The sequence below is a fragment of the Triticum aestivum genome, chromosome 2D (assembly GCF_018294505.1).
Source record: "Triticum aestivum cultivar Chinese Spring chromosome 2D, IWGSC CS RefSeq v2.1, whole genome shotgun sequence".
Taxonomy (NCBI): Eukaryota; Viridiplantae; Streptophyta; class Magnoliopsida; order Poales; family Poaceae; genus Triticum; species Triticum aestivum.
This window is the reverse complement of record NC_057799.1, coordinates 345,345,601-345,357,644: the sequence shown is the minus strand read 5'-3', so window position 1 is coordinate 345,357,644 and position 12,044 is coordinate 345,345,601.

Sequence of the window (12,044 nt, the reverse complement as noted above, 5' to 3'; positions counted from 1 at the left end):
GTTGTTCTACCTCATCGCAAACAGTTCGAATGGATTAACCGTGTGTCCTGCATCGCACACACATTGTTATGGCTGCCCGTTTCTGTTGTTCTGCCTCATCGCAGACAGTTTGAATGTATTAACCGTATGCCCTTCATCGCACACGCAACTAAAACCCGAACCGTGTTTGATGCATACATCATTGCAAACATTTTGCACCTTTTTTGACGGTTTTTTACACCATCGTTTGCGATTATTGCATTGCACACAGTTTCGGCAAAGGGTCTCTGATCGTAGTGTCGCGTTAGCAGTCTCCTGCAGTAGTGTGAGCCTCGGCAAAGAAGACTTCATCGTGCCTGAGGAACCCCTTGAGCAGGAACGCTTTAAGCGCCGGCTAATAGCCACTGCAAGGAGCCTGAAAAAGAAGCAGCAGCAGCTTCAAGCTGACCAAGATCTGCTCAATGATAGGTGGACTAACGTCCTGGCAGCCGAAGAATACGGCCTTGAACGCCCAGCAAAGAGTTACCCAAAGCGTAAGCTGCTACCCCAATTCGACGATGAGGCGTTGGAGCCCATACCACTCGAGCGTAATGCGGCTGACGGACCCGATAGACCACCACGTGGCCGGGACAGAGCGGCAACTCAAGCCGAACACCAGCCCACACCACCTCCCCGCAAAAGCAGGGAAACAACAGCTCGGGGATACACATACGACCTACGACAGGACCTGGAAAACTGGGCAGGTCAGACCAGGTCAATCTACAGATCGAGGGGGCGTGCTCCGGCGCGAGAAGCGAGCCATCAAGCCTGGTGCGATAAACACAACCAACCCTAGGCTGAAAACCGCATACGGAATCCATCCGAACTGCGTCGTGACATGGCCCGATACAGAGGCACCGCACACCCCCTATGCTTCACCGATGAGGTAATGGAGCACGAGTTCCCTGAAGGGTTTAAACCCATGAACATCGAATCATACGACGGCACAACAGATCCCGCAGTATGGATTGAAGATTTTCTTCTCCACATTCACATGGCTCGCGGTGATGATATACATGCCATCAAATACCTTCCCCTAAAACTTAAGGGGCCAGCTAGGCACTGGTTAAACAGCCTCCCAGAAAACTCTATTGGAAGCTGGGAAGACCTGGAAGATGCCTTTAGAGACAACTTCCAAGGCACTTATGTCCGGCCTCCAGATGCTGATGACCTCAGTCATATAGTCAATAGCCCGGAGAGTCGGCGAGGAAATTCTGGACCATGTTCCTAATTAAAAAGAACCAGATTGTCGACTGTCCGGACGCCGAAGCCCTAGCGGCCTTCAAACACAGCATCTGCGATGAATGGCTCACCCGACACCTCAGCCAAGAACAGCCGAAGTCCATGGCAGCCCTTACAGCACTAACGACCCACTTCTGCGCGGGCGAGGATAGCTGGCTAGCCCGTAGCGGTAATAGTACCAACGACCTCAGCACTTCCGAAGCCCGAAACAACAACGGAAGGCCCCGACACAACAAACATAAGCATCGGAGCAACAATGATGATACAGAGAATACGGCAGTCAACGCCGGATTCAGTGGCTCCAAATCCGGTCAACGGAAGAAGCCATTCAAATGAAACAAAGACGGTTCATCAAGCCTGGACCAAATACTTGATCAACCCTGCCAGATCCACGACACTCCTGATAAGCCCGCCAACCATACCAACAGAAGCTATTGGGTCTTCAAACAGGCCAGCAAGTTAAATGCCGAACATAAGGAGAAGGGGTCGCCCAGTGAGGATGACGATGAGGAACCTCGCATACCGAAAACAGGGGGCCAGAAGAAATTTCCCCCCGAAGTCAAAACGGTGAACATGATATACGTCACCCATATCCCCAAGAGGGAGCGCAAGCGCGCTAAGGGACGTCTATGCGATAGAGCCAGTCACCCCAAAATTCAACCCATGGTCGCCCTGTCCGATCACCTTTGATCGCAGGGACCATCCGACCAGTATCCGTCACGGAGGATCGGCCGCATTAGTCCTCGATCCAATCATCGAAAGATTCCACCTTACGCGAGTCCTCATGGACGGCGACAGCAGCCTTAACCTGCTCTATTAGGACACAGTCCGCAAGATGGGTATTGATCCGTCAAGAATGAAGCCCAATAAAACTACCTTTAAAGGAGTGATACCCGGTGTAGAGGCCCGCTGCACGGGCTCAATCACATTGGAAGTGGTCTTCGGCTCGCCGGACAACTTCCGCAGAGAAGACTTGATCTTCGATATCGTCCCCTTCTATAGTGGCTACCACACACTGCTCGGACGAACCGCGTTTGCTCGTTTCAATGCAGTCCCGCACTACGCCTATCTCAAACTCAAGATGCCCGGACCACGCGGTGTTATAACAGTAAATGGAAACATGGAACTCTCCCTCCGCACTGAGGAGCACACCGCAGCCCTGGCAGCGGAAGTACAGGGTGGCTTCATTAAGCCAACTATTATGTTGGCGGCCAAGTCCTCGCACACTACCAGGAAACTCACATTCCTCTCCTTCTTCTTTCATTTTATTTTTCTTTCAGGTTCCCCCAAACCACATCACCGTTTCGACGGTACCAAGGCCTTTTTTCCGTGGCCTTTTATGAAAACACCGGTCGATGATCCTCTCGAAGGACAATACACCAAGGAGAAAAGCAGCATAGACGCGTGCCAGAATACCTAAAGGATCCTTAAAGATCACCTCGTCCGCTTTCAGGACGCATGCATTGTTTCCCCTTGTGTTCGGCATGTAAAATAGCCTTGTGGCTTATTGCACTATTGGTATCAATACGTTTTAACGCATCAATCAGACTACAATGGAAACAATTTTTAGCTCAAACCTACACGGCGTTGGCTTATCTTTTAACATATGTTTCCCTGTTTTTGTCTGATTATCATGTACACCTCGGTATGGCCTAAATTGCCAGGGGCTTTATTAAGCCGCGTACATCTTTTAAATATTAAAACAAAGTCCAAATACTTTCACAAGTGCAATTCGGCATCCCGAATATAGCATTATATGCATTGGCTCCGAATCATGTCTTTGGTCAATAGTTGGGTTGCCCGGCTCCTGTGCTTGCTACCCTACGTTCCGTCTGATCGGCTAGGGTAGTAAAGGGAGAACTACTGCGATTGTGTTTCTGGTTCACCCGGACAAACACCTCAGTAGAGAAAGCCGAAAACTGAGTGTCATGATGCGGCCAGAGCTGGTCAGCTATTCGACGGCTAAACATAAATCTCTTGCGAGTTTTTCCGCATTATGCGACGGATCAGCCTCCACCCGATCAGGTGCCTACAACGCCCTAGTCCGGATAAACAAATACTAACTAGGGGCTGCACCTACACTCCTGTTGTCAATCTCCTATGGCTAAGTGAGGGTGATAAAGCCACATAGTCCGATTGCCTAGTTCGATGCACTAAACACCTCCTTCAAGGACCAAACTCTTGGGTCAAGTGTGTTTAGGTTCCAACCCGAACACCCCCGTACTACCTACGTGGGCACAGAAGCCGACGACTGGCCAACTCTCAGATTTAATAAACGGTCGCATAGGAGGAAATATTTTCACAAAACAACAAGCAATATATCATATATAAGCCTTGTCTCATGATACAGGATTGGACAACATAGGTACATTCACTCAAAAATGATGTCCTTCGAACATTGGCTTTCTACAATGCAGGATCCTTTCAGGACATCATCGAAGTACTGCTCCGACGTTCGGTGCTCTTTGCCAGCGGGCGGTCCCTCGGTCGCAAGCTTGACGGCATCCATCTTCGCCCATTGCACCTTGACGCAAGCGAAGGCCATCCGCGCACCTTCAATACAGACCGACTGCTTCATGGCATCAAGTCGAGGGCAGGCGCTGACCAGCCGCTTGAGGAGACCGAAGTAGCTACTGGGCATAGGTTCGGCGGGCCAAAGACAGATTATCAAATCCCTCATGGCCAATGCAGCCACCACTAGTGCGCGTCGGTCCAAAACAAACGGTTTTGACCCCTTTCCACGACGGCATTTGGAACCGTCGCTAAGTGAGTGTGTGTCATAGGGTGTCCTTCCCACATGACCCAGAAATTGTAGGGGATAGGCCCTCCTGGGATCTAGGCTGGGGCCGTGTGCGATCGGGTGAGGCAACCAACGCGATAAAGGGGTTGTCAATCCCTTCACAGCCACTTGCAAAAGTGAGATCTGATAGAGATGATAAGATAATATTTTTGGTATTTTTATGATAAAGACTAAAAGTAAAGAAAGAAAAATAAACGGTAATAGAAATAACGGTAGATTAATATGATAGAGAATTGTCAGAGTAAATGGCCACGGGTAGCCTAACCGACTCCCCCTGGCTCTTCGAAAAATTATCAGTCCGTTCAGGCCTTCAAACATACAAAGCATAGGGCCGCCTTCCCCCGGCCGGCTATCCCCAGGGCCGACTCCCAGAAGGCGACCCAGCCTCATAAACCTCCCCCAAGAAAGAAACGAGATAGCCGACTCCCAGGAGCCGGCCCCAAGAGGACCGACTCCCAACAGCCGGCCATGAAGAAAGCCAACTCCCAGAAGCCGGCCATGAAGAAAGCCGGCCAAGACTGCACCTACTAAGACTGTGCCCACGTAACGGCGATAGGATGGGGCGTGGCCGCAGTACAGCCCACTACCCCCGAATCCCGGAACAGGCATGGCCACAGGGCGCCGTACGGGCCAGCCATCCCCCGTCCGGCGCGGCACTGTAGCCATGTTGGCCTCGATGTCACCCACGACAGGTGCCAGTACGGCCCGAGGGTGGCGGGCCCCTTTGCCAGGGAGACATCTGAAGATGGCCTGGCCTCCTCTAGTCGGCCAGGGATGTGGCCGGCTCCCAATAGCCGGCTACCTCCCTCCCTCGAAGCATGTGCACCATTAAGGAGACAAGACGAGGTAAGGCTATAGTGAGAGCTCACAAGGCGGTGACACTGTAGCCACGCTTACCTCGACAAAGCCCTCGTCATCAGAGGCGAGGCAACAGTAACCAGCCGCCGACAAAGCCCCCAAGCAGTGGGGCCGGCCTGCCGGCCAAGAGGCCGGCAGCCGGCGGGACCCACCAGTCGGCGGGCCCCAATGACCGACGGAGAAGCCGGCGAGCATAGACACTGACGGCCGGGACCCGCGCCCAGCCGGATTACCATTGTACCCCTGGGGGGTAGGCCTATATAAACCCCCTGGGACACCCATGCAAAGGGCTGACCTCATAGAATTCCACACACCACATAGAGAGAAAAGGAGAGCTAGCCTTGCCCTTCTTCTTCCTCTAGCCAAACAGCTCAAGGAGCACTTGTAGCTACTTGTATTGATGTAGTGATCATGCGGAGACCACGCAGAGCAGGACTAGGGGTGTTATCTCCACGGAGAGCCCCGAACCTGGGTAAGATCCGCCGGCGTGCATGTCTTCGCCTCATCCCATTTCCAAGCACCGGCGATGTTTTACTGGCTCCCACAATGATAAGCCACCCGTTGGCATATGTCGCACCTACCACCCGACATTTGGCGCCCACCGTGGGGCCGGGTGCACCGTCGTCCGGAGACCTGTTCTGGACGGGAACCCTTCTTCTCCCCCGCGAGCGCAGCCAGCCTGCTACGCCCGACGGCGCTTGCCCCGACGCGCTGCAAGGCGTCGACGACGCCTGCGCGGCAAGCTAACTCGCCGATCTTCTTAGCGAGACTCGCATCTCCAAAGAGCCCGCGTCCGACGCAGGCATGGACTACCCCGAGAGCCGCCTCGTCAGCCTCCTCGACCAGCTTCATGTCTCCAGCGAGCTTGCTGTAGACCTGGAGTCGGTCGGCTCCACCGACCCGATGCTTGTCGACTCCGACACGGCATCGTTCGACGCCTACCCCTCCGACGTGGTAGTCTTCGATGACCCTCTCCCTCGAGCTGACAGCGGCAGCAGCGCTGTCACTGAGGTGTTGGTCATCAGCCACGTCGCCGACTCGGGCGAGAACGCCCACGACGCCCTACAAGCGGTGATGCATGACTTGTCCGTCCCCATCCCGGCCGATGCCGACGCCGAGACCCTGGAGGCACGCCGCCTCGCTTTCATCACGGAGGGCCAGAAGATAGCCTCCATGAGACGCCTCACCGAGGCCCACCAGCGCGAAGTCGACCGCGCCACTTTTGGTACGCCGCCTCACGGCGGGCCGAGCCGAGTCGGCCTCGTTAAGAAGCGCGGCGCGGCCATCGCCAGCGTGCTGGGGGCGGACCGCCCCGTTTACGCCACACCGCTCAAAAATCTGCGAGCTGCTCAGGCGGCAGCAGAAGAGCTGAATGGGCTGGGGGCTGATGAGCTCCCCTACATGACAAGGCGCATCCAGCAGCTGATCGATGCGGCCGCAGAACGGCACGAAGCCGGCGCCCGCGCTGAGAGCCCTCCCCCCGCGCCGAGAGCACGCCACGACATCCCGATTGCCGACTGCGAGCGGCGCCCGTGCAAAGAAGGACAAGGAACTGGCTGCTAGCCGCAGCCGGAATCGAAAAACCATCGAGCGCGACGCGGAAGGCCGCCCTCGAGCAGTGGAGCGCCAAGGCGATCTGCCTCCTCCCCCGCCTCGTGGGGAGAGATGTCTCACCCCGCCGCCTGTCACCCATCCGACTCTCGGTGGCCGACTAGGCCGCCGCGAGGGAGTCAGCGAGAACGACGCCCGCCACCGGATCGACCGCCTAGCTCGATCCCTGGTGCTAGAAGAAGAAGATGATGTCGGCCCGCCATGCTTTGGCCCCCGCATCCGCGACGAACCCTTCCCCAAAGGGTTCTCGCTCCCCAGAGACACGCCCAAGTACAACGGCTCTGTGAAGCCGGAAGATTGGCTCATCGACTACTCTACCGCCGTCAGCATTGCGAACGGCAATAGGCACGTAGCCGTGAAGTACGTCCCTCTCATGCTGCAAGGCACGGCACGCACCTGGCTCAACAGCCTCAAGCCCTACAGCGTCAACAGCTGGCTAGACTTCATGAAAGTCTTCGTCCGCAACTACACCAGCACGTACAAGCGGCCTCCCAAGCCCCGCCAGCTCTCCTTATGCATCCAAGGGCCCAGCGAATCGACTCGCGACTACCTCACGCGATGGGCCGAGCTCCGCAACTCCTGCGAGGGGGTGCACGAGGTGCAGGCCATCGAATACTTCACCGTCGAGTGCCAAGAGGGCACCCTTCTCAAGCACCGACTCCTCTGCGATGAGCCGGCTACCCTCGACGAGCTGCTGGTCATTGCAGACAAGTACGCCACAGCCGACTCCTCGATGAAGACCGAGCTCCAAGTGGACGCCTCTGGGAAGGTGCTCGCTCTGGCTCCTAAGACGCCGGCTGGCGACTCCAATCGGCGCCCCTACCAGAACGACCACAAGCGCAAGGCCCCTATGCCGCCTACCACCAGTCGGCAGGTGGCCACAGTCGAAGACGAGCAGCCCGAAGAGCGGCCCGCTCCCAAGAAGAAGTGCGGCAGGCCGGCTTGGCAGCCGGCCTTCTGCTACGAGCAGACTCTCGATGCCCCCTGCAAGTTCCACAGCGGCGCGAAGCCGTCCGACCACACGACCCGAAAGTGCCACTGGCTCACCCGGATCTCCAAGGGCGAGGGGCTGGCGCCGCCTCCGCCTCCCGGCCCGCCGCCTCCAGCCCCCCAGCAGCCGGCTGCCCGACCAGCAGTCGGAGCCATTCAAGATGAGTTCCCTGATGAGCACGCCGCCTACGTCGTCTTCACAAGCCAGGTTGAAGACAAACGCAGCCGGCGCCGGCAGCACCAAGAGGTTAACACAGTCGCCTCCAGCAACCCCGAGTTCATGCATTGGTCCGAAAGGCCTATCAACTGGAGCCGGGCCGATCACCCAGAGGTGATGCCGTCCCCTGGCTCCTACACATTGGTGTTGGATGTCACCCTCGCAACAGAGAGGCGGGTAGCCCGATTCTCCCGCGTTCTAATTGATGGCGGAAGCAGTATCAACATACTGTACCGCGACACCATGGAGAAGTTGAACCTCAAGGCGAAGCAGCTCATGCCAAGCCGGACCGTTTTCCATGGCATCGAACCCAGCCTGTCCTATTCCCCAATCGACAAGATCAAGATGGATGTCCTCTTCGGAGACAAGGATCACTTTCGCCAAGAAGCAATCTGGTTCGAGGTAGTGCATCTGGAAAGCCCTTACCACGCCTTGCTTGGCCGACCTGCTCTGGCCAAGTTCATGGCTGTGCCCCACTACGCCTACCTGAAGATGAAGATGCCGAGCTCGAAGGGGATCATCACTGTAGCCGGCGACTACAAGAAGTCCATCGAGTGCGCTGCAGCCAGCAGCCGGCAGGCCGAGTCCCTCGTAGTGGCGGAAGAGAAGAAGATGCTGGAGCAAGTTGTGGCCATGGCCGGCAAGCAGCCGGCCTTGTCCCCCAACCCCAAGGAATATGATGCGCAGGGCTCCTTCCAGCCAGCCAAGGAGACGAAGAAGATACCTCTGGACCCGGAGAACCTGGAGAGGTTTGCAGTCATTGGTGCAAACCTGGACAGTAAATAGGAAGGCGAGCTCGTCGACTTCCTCCGTGAGAATCGAGATATCTTTGCATGGTCCCCAAAGGACATGCCGGGTGTTCCGAAGGATTTCGCCGAGCACAAGTTACACGTCCGAGCCGACGCGAAGCCGGTCAAGCAGCCTCTCCGCCGACTGTCAGAAGAGAAGAGAAGAATCGTAGGAGAAGAGATAGCCCGGCTCCTTGCTGCCGGCTTTATTATGGAAGTGTTTTTTCCAGAGTGGCTTGCCAACCCAGTCTTGGTGTTGAAGAAAAACAACAAATGGCGTATGTGTATAGACTACACTAGCCTCAACAAGGCCTGCCCCAAAGATCCGTTTGCTCTGCCACGGATGATCAAGTGATAGACTCCACAGCCGGATGCGAGCTGTTGAGTTTCTTGGATGCCTACTCAGGATACCACCAGATTAAGTTGGACCCAGCAGACCGCCTGAAGACCGCCTTCATCACACCATACGGAGCTTTCTGTTACCTGACTATGACATTCGGCTTGAGAAATGCCGGTGCCACTTTTCAGCATTGCATGTAGAAATGCCTCCTCAAGCAACTCGGCAGAAATGCCCACGTCTACATAGACGATATTGTGGTGAAGAGAGAGAAGCGCGACACCCTGCTGGAAGACCTCAAAGAAACATTTGCCAACTTGCGCCGATTCCAGATCAAGCTCAACCCCGAGAAATGCGTGTTCGGAGTACCAGCCGGCCAGCTTCTAGGCTTTCTGGTCTCCGAACGCGGCTTTGAGTGCAACCCTGTGAAGATGAAGGCCATTGAGAGAATGGAGATTCCCACCAAGTTGCGAGACGTGCAGAAGTTCACTGGATGCCTGGCCTCCCTAAACCGCTTTATCAGCCGGCTAGGAGAGAAGGCTCTCCCCCTGTACCGACTCATGAAGAAATCCACTCATTTCGAGTGGAATGACCAAGCAGACCAAGCCTTCCATGAGTTGAAGAAGATGCTGACCACTCCACCTGTCCTGGCAGCGCCGACTGAGAAGGAGCCCATGCTCCTCTACATTGCCGCAACTAGCCGAGTGGTCAGTACAGTCATCGTGGTCCAGCGCCCAGAAGAAGGACGAGCCCAGCTAGTCCAGAGGCCGGTATATTATCTAAGCGAAGTACTGTCCAGCTCAAAGCAAAACTACCCACACTACCAGAAGATGTGCTATGGAGTGTACTTCGCTGCCAAGAAGCTAAAGCCCTACTTTCAAGAGCATCCCATCACGGTCGTATGCACCGCCCCTCTTGCCGAGATCATAGGCAGCCGGGATGCATCCGGCCGGGTGGCTAAATGGGCCATTGCGCTTGCACCTTACACAATCTTCTACCAGCCCCGCACCGCCATCAAGTCCCAAGCATTGGCCGACTTCCTCGTCGACTGGGCCGAGACCCAGTACCTACCGCCGGCTCCTGACTCTACTCATTGGCGGATGCACTTCGAGGGTTCCAAGAAGCGCACCGGCTTGGGAGCCGGCATCGTCCTCACCTCTCCCAAAGGCGACAAGCTCAGATACACGCTGCAAATCCACTTTGCCGCCTCCAACAACGTGCCTGAATACGAGGCGCTCATACACGGGCTCCGGCTAGCCAAAGAGCTCGGCATACGCTGGATCCTGTGTTATGGCGACTCGGACTTGGTGGTCCAGCAGTCATCTGGCGACTGGGACGCCAAGGATGCAAACATGGCGAGCTATCGATTCCTCGTCCAGCAGATCAGTGGGTACTTCAAAGGGTGCGAGTTCCTTCACGTGCCACGGGCCGACAACGACCAGGCAGACGCCCTGGCACGGATCGGCTCCACCCGACAGGCTATACCAACCGGTGTCTCTCTCCAGCGCCTCCTCAAACCATCTATCAAGCCGTCTCCAGAGTCGGACTCTATCTTCGTACCACCCCCCCCCGATGCAGCCGGATCCGACTGGAGGAACCCAGCAGGCAGCTCGGGGACTTCGACAAGCGGCCCGGGGACGGCCGCAGTCGCACCCGGCTCGGGGATTTCAGAACCCGGCCTGGGGACTGCAGCAGTCGGCCCGGGGACTGCAGCGACACAGGAAGCGGTGGCCGACTCCAACTCTCCACCACCCAACCCACCCATCCGAGTCACAGTGGCCGTACTAACAGTAGAAGAAGTCATAGCTCCATCATGGGCCCAGCCCTTCCTCAACTTCCTAGTCAACAGAGAGCTGCCGACTGATGAGATCTCGGCAAGACTAGTGCAACACCGAGCCGGAGCATATGCAATAATAAACAGAGAACTTGTCAAGCGTAGCGTCACTGGGGTCTTCCAGCGCTGCGTCGAGCCAGAAAAGGGTGTAGCAATCCTCAAGGATATCCACCAAGGCGAATGCGGCCACCACGCAGCCTCAAGATCACTTGTGGCCAAAGACTTCCGCCACAGTTTCTTCTGGCCGACTGCCTTGGAAGATGCCAAAGAAATAGTCAAATGCTGCAAAGGATGCCAAGTCTTCAGTTCCAAACAAGACCTGCCGGCTTCCGCACTCAAGACCATCCCCCTCACCTGGCCCTTTGTCATCTGGGGGCTTGACATGGTGGGCCCATTCAAGACAGCCCGCGGCGGCTTGACACATCTGCTTTTCGCCGTGGACAAATTTACCAAGTGGATCGAAGCGAAGCCGATCAAGAAGCTGAACGGGCCAACGGCCGTGACATTTATTGCCGACATCACTACTCGGTATGGCGTGCCGCACAACATCATCACTGACAACGGCACAAACTTTGCCAAAGGAGCACTGGCACGTTTCTGCGCTACACAAGGCATCCGACTGGACTTAGCATCCATTGCCCACCCGCAGTCAAACGGCCAGGTCGAGCGAGCAAACGGCCTCATCCACTCCGGCATCAAGCCCCGCCTGGTCGTACCACTGGAGCGCTCGGCCGGTTGCTGGCTCGACGAGCTGCCGGCTGTCCTCTGGAGTCTGCGTACTACCCCAAACAAGTCAACCGGCTTCACTCCGTTCTTCCTTGTATATGGTGCCGAGGCCGTCATCCCAACTGACATCGAGTTCGACTCGCCTCGGGTCACCATGTACACGGAAGCGGAGGCCAACGAAGCGCGAGAAGACGGCGTCGACCTGCTGGAAGAAGGCCGACTGTTAGCACTCAGCCGGTCCGCCATCTACCAGCAGGGTTTGCGCCGTTACCACAACCGGAAGGTCAAGCCAAGATCCTTCCAAGAGGGCGACCTTGTGCTTCGGCTGATCCAGCGAACAGCCGGCCAGCACAAGCTCTCGGCCCCAAGGGAAGGCCCTTTCGTCATCAGCAAGGCACTAGGCAACGACTCCTACTACTTGATCGACGCACAAAAACCAAGAGCACGCAAGAGGGATGATTCCGGCAAGGAGTCGGAGCGACCATGGAACGCAAACCTCCTGAGAAGATTTTACAGTTGAAAGCAGTATGTATCATGCTACCGTTCTTTTTTAAATATGAGACAAACAGGGCCCCCGAGGCACACTCGGGAACTGCCCTCCTTTATCTATGAATGACGAGTTT